This window comes from Manduca sexta, chromosome 6, assembly GCF_014839805.1.
Source record: "Manduca sexta isolate Smith_Timp_Sample1 chromosome 6, JHU_Msex_v1.0, whole genome shotgun sequence".
Lineage (NCBI taxonomy): Eukaryota > Metazoa > Arthropoda > Insecta > Lepidoptera > Sphingidae > Manduca > Manduca sexta.
The window spans coordinates 9,131,899-9,156,631 of NC_051120.1; the positions used below are offsets into that span (position 1 = coordinate 9,131,899).

The 24,733-nt window shown below is 34.0% G+C and overlaps 1 protein-coding gene across 1 annotated transcript in view; it reads right to left on the reverse strand.

Moving 5' to 3' along the window:
* Nucleotides 1-24,231, reverse strand: part of LOC115440522 (hemicentin-1) — an 81,131-nt gene extending 56,900 nt beyond the window's left edge. Inside the window, exon 1 of the mRNA XM_030164865.2 lies at nt 24,026-24,231. The gene's annotated coding sequence lies outside the window, so the exon portion shown is untranslated. The remainder of the gene's footprint in view (nt 1-24,025) is intronic.
* Nucleotides 24,232-24,733: the final 502 nt, after the last annotated feature.

Here is a 24,733-nt window from a genome sequence, read left to right on the forward strand (position 1 = left end):
ATACCTAGTTTTGCTAATAACTTTATGAGAAAAGAAAGGTTAATTATGCAATTGAAATTCCACATATATACAATCTCTCTTGTTTGGGAAAAATAAAATAAATTTGTATTTAAAATTACCTCTCTTCTTTGGGAAAAATTAAATAAGTTGGTTTTTAATAATAATTATTCGTGTCATGCTTCAAAGTTTATAGGTTAATTCCACTTGTTGATTTTTGTAAAAACTTTCTTGGGAATGTAGGTCTTATCCTTCCTTCCTAGGTTGATTGTATTATAATTAATACATACACACATGCCTTTTATCTCCGATAGGGTAAGCAGAGGCTCAACTAGTTCACCCACTTGTTTCCATGTTTATTCAGTCTTATGGTGTAATAAATGCTGAGATTAAATTAAATTTAGATTAGAGACTATTATTTCTCAGAGCCGCTTCTATGCTATAATACATCGTAGTTCCGCACCCGTTCCATCTACAATAGACATAACTGCTATAACCACAAATCAGTTAAATAAAGTGAATCCGTCTGAAACGATTTTCAAGTCGATTACTTTGGAAGCAGTGGGGGGAATTCTTAAAACTTCAATTTAGCAAAAAGTACTGTTGGCAGAGTTTTTGCGCTGAATACGAGTGAATAATGTGCCGCGTTAAATTCTCGTTTCGATGATTTCAAATCATTTGTCATTAAGTTTGATGCTTTTGAGCGAAGCACTTTTGATGTGAGATTAACTTTTGGTGCATTGTATGTATTTTAGGGAATGTTTTAGAGAAAATAGCTTGTAATTCTAAATGGGTATGTGGCTATTAAAAAGATATGAAATCGTATTATTAATGACAGTTTATAAAAGTCAAATGTAACGCACTTCTTAGCTGTTTTAAAATTAAGAAAAACGCCATGAGTTATTTTGACTCGTCTACGAACTGTTTTATTTATATTTGAGTCACAACCATAAGAACATCTGTTTTAATTTTTTTATTTTAAACTCTCTAGAAATCAATAAAAATAACATCCCATATGCTATTTGTAAATATTACTTTCATTTGTTCTTCGAAAATTGTTCGGTAGAGATGTTATTCGATTAAGATCGTCCGGCTTTTGCTCCATTTTTGTATCGGACATATTGGGTGGTCAGCTGTCACTGTAATGGACAGATATAAATTAATTGCCATTTAATCTTCCTGAGATAGCTCTATTTCCACTACCGTACTGGTGATGCTTTATGGTATTTGGGGAAGATCTTTGTAAAATAACAGTAGTAACAGAAACGTCTTAAAGCATCGATATATATGTACGAAGTACTAGATCTGGCGTTTCGTATACTAATTGTGTTCGACTCAACTGTACTGCAGTCCGTATACCTGATTTCAGTATGATTTCAACATTGACAGCGTGAGGTTACGGACTGGCGCTCATAATATTATAAGAACTAGAGTCTAAGTGTAAACCTAGATGAGAATAAATAAATATTAGTGAAATAAGTAAAATTATTTGTTGTGCAAGTGAATAAATGGGTTATAAAAGTGTTTATATTATTATATAGATTACCTAATTAGGCAAATGAGCTCTCGGTCCACTTGTTAATAAGCTGCATACGCCCATTGACTTATGCAATGCTAGGGGCCAAATCTCTGCCTTTGGGATTTTATCTTTTAGACATAAAATCAAAAGGATTAAGCTAACATTATTGTTTACTCTCCTGAATGGTAAGAATTATTCTCTACTTCCTTATTATTTACATTTGACATTATTTATCATAGTGTTTCCAGATATAAAAATGTAATACCAAATTTCCGAAACAGGTCAAATTGACTTAACATACATAGTTATTACTTTCATTCTATTTGCCGTTGTTGCGTGGCGATGTGCGATAGTAACACACCCTAACTCCACCCTATGTCCCGCTGTTATTTAAAACTATATTTGCTAATTGCAACTTGGGAAGGTACAAAAATATTTTTGCTTTGAAATAACACAAAGTTTCTATAATTTTTTCTCGACGTTTCGAAGACTCCAGCCTTCATGGCTACGAGAAATGAGGTGTTGGTCGTTCCAAAAATCAGTTACAAGATCTACATACATTTTACAATAATACAAGATTTTTTTTACCTGTCCTTTCAGAGGTTTTTAAAACCACAATAAAATCCAAAAAAACAGTTTCATACCAATGTCTAACATTTGCGTTAAAGTAATCATATTTTTCTTTGCCTACCCATTCGGGAATCAAGGCGTGATATGTTTGTATTTTATTGCTGCTATTGTATTTTATTTTATTTTATTACAATCGTACAAAATAAACAATTTCTTTCATATTCTTGTTGTGTTCTAGCCTAAATAAACGAAAACAATATGACGACATACGTACAAACGTGAAAATTATTCTAAAAGCTTTTCAGCGTAACAAATATCTCCGAGAATTCTTTCTTTCACCGCAAGCCATTTTACACTACTGTTTATTTTGTGCTTCCCGGTTCCTGCTTCGGTGTCACCTCGTTAACGCTTTCCCAGGAAATTGTTATAGAGCGGGAGATTTTTCTAGAATTGTTCTTTTAATTTCAGAATTTCATTGGATTTTTAATTGTAGCTATTCTTTATTGTAAAAAATTTACTGTTGGGCTTTTTTAAGTATAATTCGGAGTTTAATCTTATTTGAGTTTACAGTCAGAATGATTCAGAAAATACTATTTCAAATAGATGTTTCGTTTGTGTAATACTTCTATCAATACTTCTATAAGCCTCATTAGACCGTTTGTAAAGTGAACAAACTTAAATTGATTTAAAGTATTTGAAAAATAAATTTATTTCAAATTTGTAATCTATTTTGAACTGTAATCTATTTCGATTACGTAATTAATTTAAAATAGTGATTAATGTGTAATTAATTATGATTTTTTTTGGTACGGAAACAATGTTTAAATTATATGAAACTGATATTTAAAGGAGACAAATTAGGATTTTGTTAATTTTAATAAAATTTATTTAGGTGCGCACTTATCTCAATGGAAGCATTAGAAACATTATTTTTACAGCACAATAACACTTTATTGTGTCTTGTTACATTGAGTTCGTATTGCTCGAATAAAAAATATATAAAACAAATAACGACCAGTCGTAACGTTGTAATCGTGTCTTTAATAAAAATAATCATAAAATTCAGACAGTTACAATTTGGATGTCTCGGTAAAATTATTTATAGAGTGATTTTATTCCGGTGTTTTAGGTTGGAAAATTAAAAACCTTATTGTTATATACTTGTAAGTCGTATTCAGCACTTTTATGTAAGGTTAATATTTTTTTTATACGGGAGAGTGATCTCCATCTGATGGTAAGTGGAGTGGGGTCCAATAGAATGTCGACTGACGAGAGATGATTATCCCTTGGCAGTCGAAACAATTATGCCGGCTTGTTGAGACCTGATATATACAGGCTAATAATCCGGGAACGCGACACGCTTACGTGGGCCACTATGGCGGCTTTAAACACCTTATGTACGGTGGTCGCTATCCGGACGGATATATAATATATCCAAATTAGGGGTAGAAGTAGACAATGCTCTGGTATCTAAACACGCCAGCGATATCACATTGACCTAACAAACACAAATACAGTAAACAAAGTAAATTGATAATCTATTCCGCATTTCCACTACGGAATATTTGATTTGACACTATTGGCAAATAACATTGATGGTATATCAATATGTTAGATTGATATAACCGCAGCATAAACATTTCAATTTTGGTATCTAGTTTTTTTCAATGATTCTATAAAAATCCTACTAATATTATAAATGCGTAAGTTTGTGATGATGTATACATATGGATGTATGTATGTTTGTTCCTCTTTCACGAAAAAATTACTGAAGGGATTTAGATGAAACTTTACAGTAACATTGGATATACATCAGAATAACACATAGGTTATAATTTATAATGATTTTGTGTCATTTGGTCATAATATAACGATACATATCAAGTAAGTCGGAAAAAAAATATTCCGAAAAACTCCTTCACGCGGCCGAAGCCGCGAGCAAAAGCTAATTAGTATACTATAATTCTAGTGGTTTTAACTATGGATGGCGATAGGAGGTATCTAATTTATTTCTATGTGATATTAATTTTAAGGTATGTTCAAACTGGCTATGAACGTATCGCAATTATCTTTTTAGTCCATTGAAATGTTACATTTTTTAGGCCTTACCTTGCGTTTTTTAGAGGACGCAATTTTATTTTTTTGAAGTGTAGGGGGGGTCAGTCTAAAGCTAAAACCAAGTTTGTGGGGTCACCACCCTTGTCCCACGGCCGCCATCTTGAAAATAGGGGTTGAAATGGTTTTTACGATGTATCTCTTAAACTATTTATCTGACAAAAAAAAAGTATAAACATTTTTTGTTGCAAATTAAATTCTCTACAACTTTGGTCTAGTAACTTTTGTCGTAGAACTATAAATAAAGAAGTTATAAGCGAAAATGTTAAGAAATTCAATGTTAAGCAATGTCCATTGCAACGCCATCAGAACGTGTGTTTATAAGGTTCATAATACGTTTTTTGTACTCTCATTAATACCCAAAAACCCAAGGGACCATTAGGGAACAAAAGAACATCTGCCTGCTATTATTATTATTATTTCTAACCTCTCTTATTGTAAGAATAGCTGATAATATTGTGTTGAAGTTGTCGTTCAACTTATATCTTTTAGTTGTGCTACATATTTCTGTACGTGCGGATGTAATTTATTCTGTTTTTAATTGTGAAGACGATTTCGAATGATTTTAGACACGATTTTAACTTTAGTGAAAACTACTTTTTTTTATTAGCATTTTGACTTTTAAAAGACTTAAAAGTCAAAATGCTAATAAAAAACTTACTTACGACAACTTCAACACAATATTATCAGCTATTCTTACAATAAGAGAGGTTAGAAATAATAATAATAATAGCAGGCAGATGTTCTTTTGTTCCCTAATGGTCCCTTGGGTATTTGGGTATTAATGAGAGTACAAAAAAAGTATTATGAACCTTATAAACACACGTTCTGATGGCGTTGCAATGGACTTTGCTTAACATTGAGTTTCTTAACAATTTCGCTTATAACTTTTTTATTTATAGTTCTACGACAAAAGTTATTAGACCAAAGTTGTAGAGAATTTAATTTGCAACAAAAAATGTTTATACTTTTTTTTTGTCAGATAAATAGTTTAAGAGATACATCGTAAAAACCATTTCAACCCCTATTTCCAAGATGGCGGCCGTGGGACAAGGGTGGCGACCCCACAAACTTGATTTTAGCTTTAGACTGACCCCCCCTACACTTCAAAAAAATAAAATTGCGTCCTCTAAAAAACGCAACCCCAAATGTAACTTTTCGATGGACTATTTATAGATCTGGGAGATTAGAGTTCTAAAACGTTGATACGAATCAAAATGATTGTCTACAAATCTTCGGAGATAGTGCAATACCGCGTAAGTGACAAAAATGTTTAATCAACCCTAAGTTTAATATAGTAAGAAGCAATCTCGATTGGGATTTTTCATCACCTACACGGTATAGTGCATAAATTGAAATTACAAAAAAATGTATAATCAATCCTAAGTTTAGGACAGTAGGTATCAATGTCGTTTGAAATTGTATTCATCACTTACGCGGTATTGAAATGTGATTTTTTAAAAATTGAAATAACATTGAGCCCATTAAGAAATGCTATTATAAACATTTAAAATAGTAATAAAACGAATTCGGCGTTTCAAACATCGCCCCATAACAGTACAAAAAATACAGCATAAAATTATAACTTAGCAATAATAAATGCTGTTGAGTTCAAGAATATCTTAGTTTCGTAGAAAATCCTTTGGTTTACCATTATATCAAATAGAATTTACCTGAGACGAGAAAAACTAAGCAAATATTTATTTTGCTGTTGAAGGAGTTTTGTTTTCTTATCCAGTGCATACCAACCGTATAATACCCGGCAAACAACTTGATCATACTACCCTTTGGTAGATTTCTTTGTACTGTCAACCTCAAAAGTAGCACAAATTCAAAAATTTAAATCGCTTCTGCATAATAAATGCAATCGAAATGTTTTTTTATATCTTAAATATATTGAACACTTTGAAGTTTATTTTAGTGATGAAAAAAAAAAATGATTATGGATACCTAATAAGAATTTTTTTTTTTATGAAATTTGAATTTTTTTATTTGTTCAGATATTTTTGTGGCCGGCTGAACGTAAGTGTAACTAAACTACCGTATTAAAAATCTATTACACATATCCACTATATACATTATAAAAGAAAACTAGCTCATTCAAACACTTCACCGCGTTTATAACCAGCCATATTCGATAAAACTCGGAGGGCGAGACTATCGCCATATCGGGCATAAATTGTCGGTCTTAGAAGGGGCTTTAAAATAAAAAAGAAACTTAAACAACTAAGTTTACAAACTAAACCAAGATAAAACTAAAATTATTTTTATATTTTAAATATAAATTATATTATTTTTATTATTTAGAAACTAACACTGAGTATTTCTTAAATATATTTAAGCTTAACGGAAAATAGAGCCATTGTTATTTTGAGTAATATAAATCGGCAAAGAAATCATTTATCATGTCTCTAAGTTTATTTTCATTTATGAAAATGAATATATTAGTCTGTGATTTTGATAACTGTATTTATTTTACAATGCAATTTCTGCATGCAACCTTATAGCTACTAAAAAATCAGGCTTTTAGTTTCAATGTCGTCAGATTTCCAATTCGGTATTATATAATGACAATGAGGAACAAAAAATTATTAATTAAGACATAATAATGATGATGAAAAAACTATAAACAACCAAAACACCGGCATTCGACAAGACGCCTTTACTCAATCTTAAACGCTTATAGGTATCGTAATAACTTCATAACAAATACATCTATTGGCAGAACGGAGCGGCGACAGCCTAGTTGATTGTGAAACGGGATTCTGAGATGTATATCCGCAGGTTCAACCCTCAAGGGCTCATTCCTCTGACTTTTCTAAAAATTATGTGTGTATTCCTTGTGAATTATCGCTTGCTTTAACGAAGGAAAACATCGTGTGAAAACCTGCGTACCTGAAAAGATGTCTATATATATAGGAATTTCGAGGATGTGTGAAGTCTACCAATCCGCACTAAGCCAGCGTGGTAGACTAAGGCCTAATCCTTTTCAGTAGAAGAGGAGGCCATGCCCAGCAGTATTGCTATAATACAGGGCTGATATTATTATTATTGCTAAAACATGTCATATTGTCCAAGGTCCCAGGAACTGTACTCTACGTAGAACAAATAATGCTCGCTAGACACCTACAATGTATGGAACTAACCATTCCGGTTTCCGTCAATCAGACAGAACCAATACATAACTTAGAAACTGCTTAAGTATGTTTGGTTTGTACTTCCAAAACTACACAACTATTTTTGAAAGGAAAGCTATTAAAGGAAAGTTCTCGTCTTATCTTAACGCCCAGTTACAACATTAACAGTCAAAGGGAATGCTGTAACTGTTACTTTTGCCTGTTATGATGTTTAATATATAAGCTGTAACACGATTATTCAACTGAAGGTCTATAAAGTACCTCCAAGTACATTTGTTGCATGTATATTGCCCGATATTGCATATTATTTTAAAATATCTGCGGCTAGATAAGCCACAAATTCTTGCCAAAGACCACAGATTCCTACTTAAGATGTTTCGCGAGGCTATAAAAATAAAAAAAAAAAACATCAGAATTTCAAAAGAAAGATGATTGAAAGCTTGGGATCCAGTTTTACATTTAATTAAATCGGATCCGAAAGAACTGCTACCAAACTTCAAGGCACTGCGAGCTCATTCTGCGTAGATCGGACCGTTGACAGCTAAAACTATACAAAAATATATAATTATAAAATGTATCTACATATTGTAAACTTGACTTTTCAGATGACCAACACCTCAGTCCGCCACGTTTTCGTTTCATAAAGCGAACGATAATTGATAATAATATACACGTTCTTGGAAATTCAGAGGTGTATGCCTTGGGTTCTGAGTATGCGGGTTTTTGTCTCAGCAGTCCATTCGATTGGTCTAATGTGATTTGATGTGATGTTGATGTGGTTTTTGACAACTCTGGTCAGCATGAATGCACCATCCATCTGAAAATGCCTGCATTATGATTTTTTATGTTTACGCGAATGACATGACAATTTTCTCTCGACGTTTCGAAGACTTTGCAGCCTTCGTGGTCACGAGGTGGACTAAAGTGTTAGTCATTCAAAAAGTAAAAAAATCGCGATAACCTGCATCTTTTGCTGGTCAGCACTTTTTAGGCTTCACTTCGCTTAAAATCGGGACTAGAGACTTCCGAGCTCCGATAAAATATATGGTAATTTTACTTCTGGAGTCCATTAACGAACTGGTTATAAGTTACAAAAAAACTACTATTTCAATCAACGAGCAAACCCAGGCTCGAAAGCGTCATTAAGGGACCCCGACTGGTATATTTCATCAAATTTAACCCTAATTGGATTCAGTGGAAAACTAAATCAGCTTAGTTAGTTGAATTTTGGCCGAATTCTGTTTACATCGTAGGCCTGCGTTGTTAGTTTAATTATTCAGCGCGTCATATTCTCAATGATTATTTGTGAGCGATAGGGTCGTAAAGATGGCGGCTGTTTATTATCTATGGTCTCTGTTTTATAGATGTTAGGGTACTTATATTTATTAATATTTGACATTATTTTTTTAAACATTCATGCGTATATGCAGTTTATTATTAAGTAGGTTATTATCACAAAACCAGCTTAAAAGATTTAATATTTTAAATCACCTTTTTCACTCCATTTTTTTCACACACATATTACACTTTTGTGTCGGTATCACCAATATTTTTCTTTGCTAAAATAAACTTCTCAGGGATAACTTTAATTGTATGAATGAAAAATGACTGAATCTTTTTAAATGTTTATAACGTTTAAGGCGATACCTCAAGGTCCATTTTCATACATTTTGTTTCGGCTTTAATCTGGGTAACTAAACAAGTATTGGCAAGTAAAGAATTTAAATTCACGTCTAGTTAGTGATTAGTTCTCGCAGTTGAAGAAAAACGTAAAATAATTAATAATCATGGATATTTCGGCCTTTAAAATTTAATATGACGAAATTTTAAAGGCAGAAATATCCATGATTATTAATTATTTTTACATTTTTCTTCTCAACTGCGAGAACTAATCACTAACTAGACGTGAATTTAAATTCTTTACTTGCCAATACTTGTTTAGTTACCCAGATTAAAGCCGAAACAAAATGTATGAAAATGGACCTTGAGGTATCGCCTTAAAACGATTCAGTCATTTTCAGCTAATTTTGTTGCTGACTGTACATTCTCAACCCTAGAGGCATCGTCGATGGATAAGCGATAGTTGCTAAATTCTATCATAAAGATCCTCTGTCATAATAATTCCTTATGTTTACCCGAAAGCTAGAAATTAAAATAAAAAAAAAAAAAAACAAAACAATTTTATCGCAGTTTTAATATTATAATTTTTTTCGTCGTTTCGAAGACTGCAGCCTTCATGGTCACTAAGATGGTCAACTTAGTCCGTCCATGGTCATGGGCGGACTAAGATGTTGCTCATCCGAAAAGTCAATGTTACATGTCTACACTTTACAATTATACAATTTTGTTTTTTAAATTTAGCTGTTGACGGTCCTCGTCTTAAGTCTTCATAACGTCAGGAGAAAATTATAATATAAAAATCGCAATAAAATCCGAAAAATAGTTTTGAATTCATTCTGTTATAATTATAATTTGTTTGCTATACTAAGAAATAGGCCGCCATGGTTATTTTTATTTTTTTTAAGCGGCTGATCCCGCAGTCAACACCGCGAGGAACCCGCGAACGGTATACCGGTTCCCCCCGGCTTAACGACTGCGGGGGCCAGGAGGAAAAGGGGAAAAGGAAGAATGGGAGAGGAGTGTGGGGGAAGGAAGAGGAAGTACTAGGATGGGCGGAGAGGAAAGGGAGGCGAACTGTTCTACGAGTCCCTGTCAGACCCCCCATGTGAACTTGCAACCATGGGGGTGTAGGCATCACCTATAGTGTGCCTAGGTCCGCGACATAATGTCCTCCCGTGCATGGGCGTGCATTCGGTGTGGAGACCGAGCGCACAAGAATTGCCCGGGGGGGGGGGGGGGCGCCATGGTTGTGTCATCTGGTAAGGAATGATCATTTCTCGTCAGTCCACACTCCATCTGAACCCCTCTGCTTTCCATCAGGTGTTGTGGGATTACTTCCCCGTATAAAAAAAGTAAATGAATTATCATGTTTCATCAGTCAATCACTAACCAAAAATCCACTATTAAATCTAACCTCTTTACCGCAATAGTTTCCACTGACACATCACTAAATAAACAGCAACTTCGAATAAAGAATCTCTACAATAAAAATACATGTCAACCCTAAAATGCGAACGGGAATAAAGCCAAAAGTATTCCGCCACCTGACGTTATCAAGTAGTTTTCGCACGAACCTGTCGCGGCACACTTGTTATTGGACGTCTACAAACGTGGGTAGGACCGAACGAGATAACATTGTTATTCCGGTCGCGGTTTCGGGTTAAAAAGATTACAAAGATTTTTATATGAAATATTTTAATTTGTATGACTTGAATTTTGTTGGTATTTAACACTGTATATGAGTAATCTCGTTTGTTGTAGATTGTAGAAATAGGTACGATAGCTGTAGAATATAATTGTTAATTATAAGATACAGAATTGAGGTATTTTATGATCATAATAATCACGACTAAAATAATAATGATTTCATGATCTTCCAGGGATAGTTCAAGCCCACCACGTGGCTACAAAATAAATTTGTGTAAAAGTAAACCACACATATTTATAAGAATGTGTAAGATATAATATTGTAATATAAAAGAAAATAAGCTACAAAATATAAGAGTATGATAGGATTATAAGAAAATTCCGTCAATTAAAATAAAATATTTAGTATTCGAAAAGGCAAGGAAATAAGTTAAAGAACATTATGCATAATATCATAGAAGATATTGTATAAAATACAATAAAACACTCGACACAAAATATCTAGTAAATAAATCTATCAAGATAAATTTGAAACATAAATACTGCATTTAAAATTCGTTCCCCGTAGAAACATTTATTGACTAAAGTCTAATGCAGAAATGAAACAAATTAAAATCACATTTAAAACGCAACTGTGGTCAGGATGCCACGAGAATGACAAATAGTGGAAACATTTCAATCCAACCGACACTTGTGGAAATTCGTTCCATCCCCAAAAGATTTATAAGGTTCTGCAAAGCAAGTGTTTGGTTTTCTACGTGCCGCACTCGCGTGCAGCGGGACTGCGAAAAAATTGAAATTCGCGTAAAGCTTTTTGGTTTTTATAGCTGAAACTTTAGGGCTTGTTGCTGTGTTTATCAGTTGGGCTGTAAATAGGTGTAGTTACAAAGGTTATGTTGAGAGCAACCATGTTTTTTAAACACAGGAAAGTTACGCTAATAGAATGTTGAATGACGAGAGATGATTGCCCCTCGGTAGTCGATATAATTATGCCGGCCTGTTGGAATCGGATATACATAGGCTGATCCTGGGCCCTTATTCTGTATGATAGTGTAAACGCGTAACGCGGCCGTGTCATGTTATCTTCGAGAAATGTGCGTGGAATGGTATTCTGTAAGCCAAATTTCTATAGTCCTAAACATGATGCGTTGTGTTACGTGCTTGTTACGCACTGTCAAAATAACGTGCGGGATAGAGAATAAGGCCCCTGGAACGCGACACATTTATGTAAACCACTATGGTGGGTTTGAAAACCTTGTATACGCTGGTCGCTATCTGAGCAAATATAAAATATATCCTACCACCAACATTTATTGACTACCTGTAGTATTCTAGTTCTTTCCATTTTCCGTCCTCCATTAAAATATTTCATATTTCCGTGTAGGGTCTACTGTTTTAACTACATGATTAAAAACGCCAAGACTGATTAGAATGATAATCTTGATAATTTCATATAATGACTGATGCTCGAGGATAGTACAGATGCCTAAAGATGTTTCGGTATGCCAAATAATCTCGAATCTTACTTTAATAACGTCAACGTTTATATTCTATTGATATTTAAAAATAATAAAGTGGCCATTGCATGTTCTATAAAGAACTTTGTTTTTATATTTAAAATTATATCACAAAAAGTTCTCTGCCCCATCAGGTCATAATCTTTTATTACGGGAAGTCTTCCTTTGCTAACCGGCATAACAAATACTACTAACAATTTCTTTCTCAGAAGCCTTTGAGACCGTACAAACGTTTAATAAGTTCATAATAGAAAAATATCTTTCTAAACCGTCTACAGAAGGGAAAACTTAAATAGAAAAGTTTCACGTTTTTGTTTAAATCGCTTTATTTCCTTTTTAAAGTCGCAAAGTCAATTCAAACAGTTGTACAATGGAGCAACGAATCCAATCTCAGGTAGAGGGAGCATCGGTTGACACCGCCATTTATATCAGAGTTGGGTTTCTGTTTGTGAACTGGAATATTTCAGCTCGTTGGTGTTCCAACGATACGGAACAAATTCTTCTGACGTTTTATTATTTCTGTATATATGTGATTTGTTGCCTTGTTTATAAGATCAATTTGTAACGGCTTATATCTAAGAATTTGCTTGCGGTTTTGCTTTGAAGATCTAAGTTCCCTCTTAATGGGATGCTGTGGGGTGGGATATTGTAAAACCATTTCTCAAAGAATATTTACCAATCAAGTTTTTGTCTCAGCCCGGCAAAGAGCTATTTCAGGCTAATTCAGGCTAGTGTGCTTCAAACCGGTACACAGCATACACACTGTTTGTTGCCAGTAGTTATTAACAAGAAATGTTTAGCTCGAATACGCAACGAGCCGCTATGGTGATTTTAAATTGTTGATGGATATTTATAGAGTAAAACAAAAATATAAAGGATGCTACTATCATCTGCGACGCTACCAACATCTGCTTTCTCACAAAACAGCTTTAAAATCCCGCTACCAATGTAATTTATGCTAGAGACAGGTTTTTATATTACACCATTATTTGACAACAAATAAAAAATCTCATTCACTGCATGCGCATAAGACTTTAATTAACGAAACTGCATTCATTCTTTATGCGCTAGAAAATTTTAATTAACATTTTTTTGTTTCACACGGCAAAGACATTTTTAGAGGTAACGAACTTGATGGAGAATTGTAATCTTGTTAGCATTAGCATCGTTATGGAGGTAAAACTGTCGTGTTACCAGTTTTGAATCTATTATGCTGGTGTTTTATTATTAGTTAGAGAAAACTGTTGTAAAGTAACAGATTTGCTAGTACGATCTTCATAATTGGGCTGGCTCCTTTGGGGCTTATGTTTTTTATACTTATCAGAATTGGGTACGGCTATATTATTTGATGAAAATCCAACTGGTTTAAGAAAAAGACCTTCAGACATGTCACTTACTGAATGAAATGCAATAAAAAGTTGTCATCTCAGATCAGTATTTTGTAAGACTTGTATTTCTTCGCTCAGCAAAATACATTCACTCAATAGACAAATATGGTCTTTATTAAAGGTGCAACTCAGTTCAGCTCTGAAGTTCGATATAAGCTGAGACGCTGTCAAATTGAAGTCAGCATCTTAAAATCGTCGCTACTTAATAAACAGATATCAACATCCTAAATGATATCTTAAGTTATATTATATGACGGGATTTTCAGTTGAGTGTTATTTATAAAACAGCGCGACTCTGCCCTCGATGGGCGATTAATGACAGCTGAAGATTTGTTAAATTAATATTTCAATTAAATGTCTATTTAAGATCCTACGCAAAGGTGCTTTAAGATCCTACGTACAACTTAACAAATAAATACAATTTATTGTAAATAAAATAATAGTCAGTGACGAGAGATAATAAGGCAATGGTAGCCGAATTGAAGCGAGCCATGTGACAAAAATAAATATATAATAATTGGCAGTTCGCTCTTTCAAGTAGGCGTGCTTATTCATTTGCGACCTTATTACAAACAAATACTTACATACATACATACATAACATCACGCATTAATCCCCGAAGGGGTATGCAGAGGCGCAACTAGGGCACCCACTTTTCGCCAAGTATGTTCCGTCCCATGATGTGATAGGGGGCGAGCCTATCGCCATATCGGGCACAAATTCCAGACTCCGGGCTGATACTGAGCAGAAAAACCCAAATATCACTTTGCCCGACCCGGGATTCGAACCCAGGATCTCAGAGCGCTATTGTACCGGACATGCAATACAACTACGCCACCGAGGCAGTCTACAAACAAATATGGCCATTAATTATCAGAAATTAGTGCTTAGTGTGTGCAGACGCAGTTGGTATGATCAAATCCTCACCGCTCTTAGCAGTTTACAGCTCCTCCTCCATGAAGAAATTTCGTTCGAGAAAGTGATGCAGAAGGGCCATGACACGATACTGAGAAATACGACGCAAGACGCGTGCTTCGTACATTCAAAGAGCCAAATATAATTGTGGAATAATACTGCCGTGCTAAGCTCAAAAGCGGTATCTCAAAAAAAAAAATCTTGAATTTTATGTCGTCAGATAGCTTAAAGAAATACCCATCCAATGAACTTACCTATATAACGGTATCTTGTTTAGAACTTGTTCAAAAAAACCTTAAAAGAGTTTCTCTATCTCAGTTTTACATATAAAACTATAAAACTGTACGAAACTGCGATTATCTCGAAATAAGGTTTCCCTGACATACCGTTTTTGTGCTAGGACGACAGTATAGATATATAGGTAGTATCTCGACGGTAGAATCAGCCGTCTCTAAATTTCCTTTTCACACCTAACACATATTCGGAACATAATTATTCGTTCAACACTATTGGCTGTTGTGATCCAATTAAACCGGTTCACGCAACATGTTGCTAACATTTCAATCGTTTTTATCCAACACGAAATTCAATTACAAAACTCTGAGCTCAGTAAAGCGATTTCAATTAGCGCAAAGAATGAAACTGCGGTGTAAGCGGGTTACGTTTTTATATCGTTTTTTTTTGTTCTTGGCGACGTTTTGCACGATGTCTTTATTTGAACTGTAGGTACAAATCTGTTGGCATTTTCTTTTTGTTTTATATTAACAGTGATAAAAGAGGGTACAGCTTGGCAGTTTCTAGTGTTTCACACACTCAAACATCACGTTTTCACGTGTTTCATCTCATGATGAGATTGGAGACTATAGTTATATCAGGTACAAATTCGAGATTCCGGGACAGTGAGCAGAAAAAACAAAAAACTTTGCTCATTCGGTATTGGAACCCAAAACCTCAGAGTAAAGGTCATACCGCGCACACAATACAGCTATGCCACTAAGGTAGTCAGTAAATCTTCTGATTCTTAATATTACGTTTTATTGTTATGAATCTAGCTTGGATTCAGTCATAACTAATATTATAAGTAGGTACTTATATTTATACGTATATAGGTAGTATATATTATGTTTGGATGTATCAGGAAAAGCATTAAATTTAAACTTTTGATTAAATTGGAACCCAATAGACTGGCTGTCACTCTTCAAGACTCCGTGAGCTTATTCTGCGTAGATTGGAACGTCAACCAAAAATTTAAAAAAATTGAAAAAATTAAAACTCTGATTTTTCGGGCGATCAGTGCCTCCAAGTGACCGTGAATGCCTTCAAAACAAAGTCTTCAAAACATCGGGAAATAAATCATAAATAAAAAACCGAGATAAAATCCGAAAAATAGTTTTATTTAGAGAGATAGGTAGATAATGGTCCCTGAGTGCTATAGAGTACCTATTCCCAAAAACAAATAAACAGAGCTTCGAGTAATAACTAATTATCACTTCAAAATAAAAGAAGTTTATTTATAACTGAAAATTATAATCATTGCTTTATAATTAAACAGCCACTAAATTCAAATTTAATTAACTGCTTGATTATTTCCTAAAATTGTTTATTGCACTATACTGTATTCCGGGTAAGCGGCGATAGCCTAGTTGGGTGTACAACGGACTGCCGAGACGAATGTCCGCAGATTCAAACCCAAGGGTGCATCTCTGACTTTCCTAAAAATGATGTGTGTTTTTTTGTAAATTGTCGTTTGCATTAACGATGAAGGAAAACATCGTGAAGAAACCTGCATACCTGAGTTCTCTATAGGAATTTTGAGGGTGTTAAAGTCTACCAATCCACACTAGGCCAGCGTGGTGGACTAAGGCCTCTTAGTAGTGGAGGAGGCCCGTGCTCAGCAGTGTGACAGTATACAAATACAGGGCTGATTATTTGAAACTCAAGCGATATTTATTAAAATATAAATTAAATTAAAATATATATAATATAAATATATCAGTGCATTCAGATATACTTTCACAGATATTATACCAACCAACCGATTGGTACAATTGTCAACGACTAACTGCCTCGATATGTCAAACGCTCAGTGCTTCTATATCAAATAATGACAAAATACCCTTACAAGCATATATTTATTCCTACAATATCATTATATGCTGTATTACAAACTATTTTTACATTATATCTCAATCTATGTAGATCCTTGATGGAGAAACGATTAGAGAAATAGCGTACTATATGGATATGGATGCATAGTGGTTTAAGTTTTTCACTCTATTTGAGACGGTCTAGCACAATAAGTCTGCTTCAACATTAAGGCCCGATTGCTTGAAACCGTTTGTAACCGTCTCACTATCCGTCAGAACTAAGTAGCAATCTTTTACGAGTTACGAATATTTAGATTGCCTCTGTGACGCTGTATTGCGGTACGACCATTTAGAGGAATAAGGTGAATGATATTGGGGTCTTATAGTTAATAGTCAGGAATGACTGCCTCGGTGGCGAAGTTGTAATTTGACACAGTACACGTACGACTACCGCGCTAAGGTCCTGGGTTCGAATCCCGGATCAGGCCAAAATAAACGTGACTGATGTGGGTTTTTCCATCTTAAAAAAAATACTCAGTCGCAGCTCGGAGTCAGGAAGTTGGCGGTGTGATGCCCCCGTACCTCGGAAAGCATGTAAAGTCGTTGGTCCTGCGTCTGATCTTTCTCCGATCATGTCGGATTGCCGTCTTACCGAACTATGAGAGTGAAGGAACGGAGAGTGCGCCTGTGTATTGCGCACACACTTGTGCAATAATAATATTCTGCGTACCTGGCTGATCTCCGTTGAGATTGACTGCCGTGGCCGAAATTCGGCTAGGAGGGAATCATTCAGTCAGGAATATATTAGCTCAAATGATAAGACCCTCGCATTTATTATTTATTCGTGGTGCTTTACAATTGCCTTTTATATTTGTAATCATATAGTCGAGGTTGAAATGCCTCCTTAGTTAATTATTTTGTCTCCTACTTTGCTATGGAAAAAAGTTGGCAATTAATATTTCCAAGTCCACTTATCTTTCTATTTGATCAATCATTATGGGATAAAGACAGATTAGTATTTCCTAAGGCTCGCCGAGCTTCACTCTCGAACTCGGTGTCATAAAATTCGTGCCACTGCTGATCCTTGCTCACAGGAGTTGCAACGGCACCTGTGATGGCGGAAAAGTTTCATCTCGAATTATGGCAGATATTGCTGGATTCCCCTTCTTTTCACAGTACTTAACATATCTAGAGAAATGTGATACATCTAAATCTACCGCTAAAAATAGAAAAAGACGTCATACTATATCTCATGTATTTAGGTCTATCAATGAAGACAATCAACTTTTCAGACGTCAACTGACGTTTGTTACGTAAACAATAATTTTGACAGGTCAGGCTGAACCTCTGTCTATATTGTTTCGAGCTTGACATATCCACGGACATTGATATTTCAAAGGATTTTTTAAGTAACTAATGCTCAGTGCTAGTTGTTATATCTTCCTACGGTATAATAAATTTCTTGGACAAGTTACAAAGATGAATGATTTGTAAAATGTAAACTATGTTTTCTTTAAATTTTTCGGAAAGTTTTCAAATAATTATTATGAATACACGGTACAAAATTGCTGCTAGCTTCCTTTTGAATATTTAAAAAATCATATAAACGTTCTTTGTTCTCATTTACAGGCCAAGACGTATAGAGACGTTCGTCTGCCTACCCCATAACTCATTTATGAATACGTAAATAATAAAAATGTACCGTCTTCCTCCCTAGCCTCTGACTGCTATGTTCAAAACCATACGAACCTCATTTTGAAGCGAAGACGTATGGAGACGTTCTCCGTAGCCCATAGCTCGTTACGTGTCGCCAGCGGAAACGTCCATTTATCATGCCGAACAAATTATCCTGTCTCATTTCATTATCGAATTTACGTATTCAAAGATTTTTCAGAGATGTTTCGAAAAAGGTAGCGTATTTCCTTGTATTCCTTGTGTAAAAAATATTTCTTATTTTAAGGCTTTCTTATTGTCTGTTTATGTAGTGGTTTATATATTATATATTGAAGAAAAGATTCTGGATACTACACTTACAGTACCATTTGGATTCCTTTTTTTTTCAAATGAGTTCACAATTTTTTTTTTCGCATGATCTAAGTCATTGTTTAATAGTTATTATATAGGATGCATTATTTGCCCCCTCCCTCCCACTTACACTTGGGTTATTAATAACTGTGTTGCGCTGACCCCACATTAACCGATAAGAGTTAGTTATATCAGTCCAAGTCGGACTGGAAGTCTTTATTAGAGGCTATGCTTTATATTTGGTGTAGCTGTGAATATCTTTTGCTTTATGATGAAGAGCAGATGAACAAATATCGAATGACTTTGAATAATAACAATTCATCACTCGTAATTAGTTTTTAAATAATAATATTTTATTACTCCTTAATTAATTTGCTGCGAGAAATATTTATTTTATCCCCGCACGGCAGTTACAATATTGGAATTTGTCTTATGAATACATTACTCAAGCCACTATCTTCGAATGAGGCTAAGACGATTTTTGGCTAATTTCCGTTAGAAAGCAAAATTATTATTTCTTTATCTTTTATAAGCTTAAAAAATCCCTTTTTTTTGTTATAAAATGAATAATTCTTGAATTACACAAAACGCTCATTAAGAAGGCTGTAGTATTTTTTTTCACTTTAAACGTTTCTTTTGTAAAGTTGATATTTTCAAGTTAACGTAGTGTTAATTGCAGCTGTCGAAATACAATAACTTCCAACTAAAGAGGTTGCGTCTCTTTTACGTTACTTCAGAACAGAAAGTAGAGGAACGAACCTCTATGGTAGGTTATTAGTGAATGTTCGATATATACTCTAATATAAATATACCTAATAGTCTCCCATCAAAAAAATTGCCACATAAATTATACTTCATAAAAAATAAACAGAGACAGAAATTAACAATTTATTCTTCCATTTCTCGTAGACCTAACAAGTTTTTGTGGAAATATTTGATGTAGACCTTTCACCCGCAACAATATTGTAAAATACATTACAAGCTCTCCTTTTTGTGACCTCATTTCATTTGTTGTATAAATATTATCTTCTCTTCTATAATTTGCACGGAATACATCAACCGTACTGATTCTTTTCTGATGGTAAGTGATTCGACCGATTAAAGTAGCATCACATGTAGAACTTAATTACAAAATACTGTGGTGTTCTCTACGCTCGTCATCCTGAGACATAAGATGTTGTCTCATAATGCCCAGTGATTCAGGCTACAATGTCTTTTAAGCCGGAAAGCAATACACACTGCTGCTTACATTGACGTATATTCTATAGACACGAACGTCCATATAAACTATTTGTTCAAAATCTGAACTAAAATAGCAACCAAAACGTCACTGTTATAACCTATTTATTCACTTGAACAACAAATAATTTTACTTATTTGACTAACATTTTCTATTCAAATCCAGTTTTACACTTAGACTCGAGTTCTTATAGCATGAGCGCCACACCGTACACAACCATAAGCTGTCAATATTGACCATATTAAAGCCAGTTTGAATGGATTGTAGTTCAATCCAGTTGAATACAGTGAATGTTCGGAACGCTAAATCTAAATACGAAGTACATATATATCGATGGCACATTAGAAATAGACATTGCATTGCATTTGCTGGTGGTAGGTTATATTTTATATCCGCCCGGATAGCGACCACCCTACACAAAGTGTTAAAGCCCGCCATAGTGGCCCACGTAAGCGTGTCGCGTTCCGGGATCAGCCTGTATATATCCGGTTCCAAGGCCAGCATAATTGTGTCGACTGCCGAGGGGTAATCATCACTCGTCAGTCGACATTCTATCGGACCCACTCCACTTACCATCAGGTAGGTGTGGTCACTTTGCCGTGCTAAAAAAACATTGCAGCGATACCTACCACCAGTTACTGGCATGACGTAATTCATCGTCGAAAGAAGTTGATCAGCCTGTAGTTACTCTACCTACGTTAAAATTTATAAATTTATAATAAAGTATAAAATACTGAGCGTGTTTAAGTAAAAAGCTTTTATCTAACAATATCAAAATAGGTTTATTCTTATTTTAGAATTAAATATTAATATACACGTGAACAGTGCATGAGTGATTGCGAATACCTAATTTTGCCTATAATGTTATAGTTATACACCTTGGAGTAGGGGTGATGTGTGAAATGTTCCGAAAGAGGACCCGACTCATAATATTGGTACTAATATGTATGGTCTACAAATTGTACTAATGATAATTCAATTTTATGTAAATTGCGAAAGTGAAGTCGGCAGTAATTGGGTTATGTGGACACTTCACCACTGTCTTAAAGTGAAATGTTTTATATTTTATATTGTTTTATTAAACAATATCTACATAAAACTCTCGGTGGCGTAGTTGTACTGCTTGCGCGGCACGGCAGCGCTCTAAGGTCCTGGGTTCGAATCCCGGGTCGGGCAAAGTGATATTTGGGTTTTTCTGCTCAGTATCAGCCGGGAGTCTGGAATTTGTGCCCGATATGGCGATAGGCTCGCCCCCTATCACATCATGCGACGGAACACACTTGGCGAAAAGTGAGTGCCATGGTTGCGCCTCTGCATACCCCTTTAGGGATAAAATGCGTGATGTTGTGTGTGTATCTACATAAAATATGAAAAATGTTTACATACTTATCATAAAGTTCGTGTGATATGTTTTTATGATCTATTTTTACGGCCTTCAAGCCCTCAAACAGGTCTATAGCTATAAAAGAAAATACTCTAAACATCGGCGTTGAAAATTATTTTAATGTTACGTATTGTCAAAGGGCTGTTATCTTTTATGAAAAAAAGAAAGAACAGTCGTCAAGCCTTTATCCCCAAAAGAATAGGCAGAAGTCAAACTAGGTACCAACTTTTCGCCATGTGTAATCTGTTTCATGATCGGGGTACGACCCAACCATATCGAGCACAAATTTCAGACTCCGGTCTGATATTGAGCAGAAAATCCAATATAACTTCACCCCTATCAAAGAGCATAAACTTGCCCCTCCTTCGACACTCCAATCGTAAAAATATCATCTCGAAATAATTATTATTTAAGAATTATGTGAATAGATTTATAAAAGCTAGTGAATTCATTTTGAAAAAAATCTGCCTGATCCGGGTTTTAACTTCTAACCCGAGATCTTAGAGGTGTGGTCGTTATTAAGGCATTCTCTTTTATTAGGCAACTAAAATGAAGGTCTTATAAAAATTGTAGGTGATAAGCCACTTTCAATACATATTCTGGCTGGTTAAATGTTTCTTGTAGTCTATTCCTACCGTCAAGCAACATTTTGCAATGAATATATTCCGGTTTGCAAGACATAGCAACCAGTGTAACTTGGCATTGTGAGGCTTTTCGTCTAATGTCTCATATTGGCCCTATAGTAAGCATATTTGTCAAAATATTTGTGCATTTTGAGTAAAGTAATACCGACATTGAAATAATACATTTTTTGGATTTTATCACGATTTTGTATATTATAATGAAATAAATCAAATCCATAAAAATTGTTTTATTTCAATGTTTAAAATAAGCGTTATTATTAAAGCAATATAGACTTTATATTCTTTATGTAAACTACAAAGTTGATGATGGTTTGATCAAATAACGCAAACATTTGGTCAAATACGCCAATCGTGCCAGCATCAGTGATGAGCGCAGTTTATTCCACACAAGCTTTGTATTTCAAAGACAGATATTGCTACTGTTTATACCCGATGTCCCAAACGATGATCGTGTTGCATACCATCAGGTACGATGCTTGCAGATCTTATTTAATTGTATAGAATAAAGATATCGGACGATTGATAAAAATCAGCCCTTGTTTTCATTGTATTTTTTTTCTTTGGCGGATTTAAAATATGTGTTGTCGAAAGTTGTATGGCCATTTGACCAAAGGATATATATTATAATAAAAAATACATTATTTTGATGTTTAAAATTAGTGTAATCATTAGAGCAATATCGACTTTGTATTATTTATGTACAAACTACATATTTAACGCAAACATTTTTTTTTAATACGCTAAGTGTTGTGCCAGTATCATTTGCGGACTTTAATTTGCGAAGTATACTAAAACTAATGGCTAATCGATTTATAGGATAAAAGAAATTAAGTAAACTAGGTTAGAAAGACGAAGAAAAGTACACCGATACAATATAAATGACGTGTATAAGTATTCTTCGAACAAGTGATATTGTTGATCGAAGTTAATATCCCAAAAGTATAAGGGTCCCGCTTAAGGGCTGATTTTCCTATCAGATACAATTTATTCGTAGAATAAAGTACAATATAAACGAATTAAAAAGACATTGTATGTATAAAGTTGTCAGTCTCGCTTTTATATTCAGTCGGTTTATAATTTACCTATTTGATGAATACATTTCTCTGACGATTAAAAAATTAGCCCTTAGTGAATTATTCATCGAATTATTACCTACTTACAAAATCTGGGTTCCCTAAATATTAGAAATAATTACAACCGTAAAAACTAATTATAAACATGCGGTTTGTCTGAAATATATTGCTTATTGTGATAAGACCAAATATTACCCTTATAATGTGGTTCGGTCCGCGTATATTTTGTGTACTTTATCATAAGTCGTGTTTGTACGTTATATGTTTAAGCTAACTATTTTATTATCTGCTGGTGGATCAAGTTAAATGATATTTAAATGAAAATGTGTACAAAATCATTGGGTAAAACCGCCTATCGTTATATGTCATTATAGTCTTTAAAAACATATTTATTATCGAACTGGTAAAATGATAAATAAGTTAAGTATATTTAAATAAACATGTGTAAATAATCACTGGGTAAGGCCGCCTATTGTTGCATGTACTCTTTAAAAACATGATTATATTCGAACAAATAAAATTGTAAATAAATTATATTTAAATAAAAATATGTAAAAAAATCATCGGGTAATACCGCCTATTACACGTATTCTTTAAAATCATAAATACTCATTTTTCTGTATGTGGTGTAAAATAAAGCGCTTCATTAATTCATTAAACATTATTATATCTTTTATGATACATAATATTTAGGAGCTTCCCAGGCGTCTAACAAAAGGAACGAGGAATTTCAGGTTCCTTAATACCCACATGAAAGGGTCTAAAATCCTTCGTCCCTATTTGACAAAGACGTTGCCCTAAGACTATATTCCGTAGTATTGGGCCTATTTATTGATATAAATAATTTTCATTTAATTGCGATATATTTTTTTTTATAATTAGCAATTAATAAACGTAAGTATCTTAATTGGATAATGCGTCCTATTAAGTTAATTAGGTCCAAAAATAGCATTTTTATGACATGACTGATTTAATTGGACGAGCGATATTTTTTATATTTCTTGGCAATTTTATATTACTTAAATCACGTGGTGAGTGAGATATATTTTTATCTATGGCCTTATTATTAAAATTGCGAACTCAGTCGAATTAAAAAAAAATCGTGACGGTCTAATTTTTATTATGTACTTATTTTTAATATATTTACCTAAACCAGGAAATGGGTTGTTGGTACCTCCGGACACGAAAAAAAAATTAACAACCATCACATTATATTATTAAAAACAAATTTAAAACACGAGTCAATGCACAGTCACAAAACAACTCACTGTTAGAATAAATTTGTCAAACGCGTGTTTACGAAAGTTTAGGCGAAAAAATCGCCTGGTTTATACACACGACCGCCCAGCACGGATGCCAGAGCCATACTGATCTTCGTACAAGCCGGAGGAAAAGTGGTGTAATAAAATGAGATAGCTTTCCCGATGGATGACATACATTGAGAGTTTTGCTTGAACGTGGCGTACATGTTAGTTAATATAAACGGCAGAGTACATCGAAATACAAACAGAATTGAATTTAATGTTTAAGTTTTCACAACATATTAAGATACCGCTAATGTATAAAGTTTAATGGCGGCTTGTATTTCGCTAATTTCCATGAAGTTAATCACTAAAAGCATTTTTACGTTACCAAGTAGTTTTTCTATTTAAATTTTCATGTTACGGAGCTATCATTTTAAGGTGTTAGTTATTTGCTTTTTACTTTATAACTAACACTAGACGATTTGCTAGGAACGATAATTTGTTGTGTTGATAAATATAATTTATTAGGCACTTAAAGAGTAACTTTTGGTAAGTATAAAGGGTTTTATTGAATATAAATAGTTATTTTTTAAGCTGTACATTTGATGCTT